Source organism: Oxyura jamaicensis, unplaced genomic scaffold (assembly GCF_011077185.1).
Source record: "Oxyura jamaicensis isolate SHBP4307 breed ruddy duck unplaced genomic scaffold, BPBGC_Ojam_1.0 oxyUn_random_OJ61463, whole genome shotgun sequence".
NCBI lineage: Eukaryota > Metazoa > Chordata > Aves > Anseriformes > Anatidae > Oxyura > Oxyura jamaicensis.
Window position 1 is genome coordinate 739 of NW_023307104.1, and position 1,174 is coordinate 1,912.

General features: G+C 56.1%; 1 long non-coding RNA gene across 4 annotated transcripts in view; it reads right to left on the reverse strand.

Annotated features, from left to right (window-relative positions):
* LOC118158922 overlaps positions 1-1,144 on the reverse strand; it is a 1,333-nt gene extending 189 nt beyond the window's left edge. The window contains exons 1-3 of one of the 4 annotated variants that reach the window (XR_004746945.1): positions 1,029-1,144; positions 908-936; positions 149-792 (exon numbers count right to left, since the gene is read on the reverse strand). This is a non-coding gene — a long non-coding RNA (uncharacterized LOC118158922). Of the gene's footprint in view, positions 1-148 lie in introns of all 4 variants that reach the window. The other 3 variants (XR_004746944.1, XR_004746946.1, XR_004746943.1) reach the window with 3 other exon arrangements.
* Between the last annotated feature and the right edge of the window lie 30 nt (positions 1,145-1,174).

Sequence of the window (1,174 nt, forward strand, 5' to 3'; positions counted from 1 at the left end):
ATGGAAGCCCACCTAGCGTCTCTGGCCATGCTCCCCCAGATGAGCTAAGGAAGTCCACCTAGATGTGCTTGCAAAGCTCCCCCAGCTTTTCTGGCCATGCTCACCGAAAAGAGCTAGGGAAGCCAACCGATGTGTTATGGAAGCCCACCTAGACGTGGTATGGAAGCCCACCCGGATTTTCTGGCCATGCTCCCCCAGATGTGCTATGGAAGCCCACCTAGACGTGCTATGGAAGCCCACCTGGATGTGCTTTGGAAGCCCACCTAGCTTTTCTGGCCATGCTCACCTAGATCTGCTAGCAAAGCTCACCTAGACGTGCTAGGGAAGCCCACCTAGATGTGCTAGCAAAGCTCACCCAGGTTTCCTGGCCACGCTCCCCAAGATGAGCTCTGGAAGCCCACCTAGACGTGCTATGGAAGCCCACCTAGGTTTCCTGGCCATGCTCACCGAGATGAGCTAGGGAAGCCCACCTAGACGTGCTATGGAAGCCCACCTAGACGTGCTAGGGAAGCCCACTGAGATGTGCTAGGGAAGCCCACCCAGATTTTCTGGCCATGCTCACCCAGATGAGCTTTGGAAGCCCACCGAGATGTCCTATGGAAGCCCACCTAGACGTGCTAGGGAAGCCCACCCAGATTTCCTGGCTATGCTCCCCTAGATGAGCTTTGGAAGCCCACCTAGATGTGATAGGGAAGCCTACCCGGATTTTCTGGCCATGCTCACCCAGATGAGCTAGGGAAGCCCACCTAGACGTGCTAGGGAAGCCCACCTAGATGTGCTAGGGAAGCCCACCTAGACGTGCTGTGGAAGCCCACCTAGGTTTCCTGGCCATGCTCACCTAGATGAGCTTTGGAAGCCCACCGAGATGAGCTCTGGAAGCCCACCCAGACGTGCTATGGAAGCCCACCCAGATTTTCTGGCCATGCTCACCTAGATCTGCTAGCAAAGCCCACCTAGACGTGCTAGGGAAGCCCACCTAGATGTGCTAGCAAAGCTCACCTAGACGAGCTAGGGAAGCCCACCTAGACGTGCTATGGAAGCCCACCTAGATGTGGTATGGAAGCCCACCTAGATTTTCTGGCCATGCTCACCTAGATCTGCTAGCAAAGCTCACCTAGACGTGGAATGGGAGCCCACCTAGATGTGCTGGCCATGCTGCCCTAGAGGTCCTATG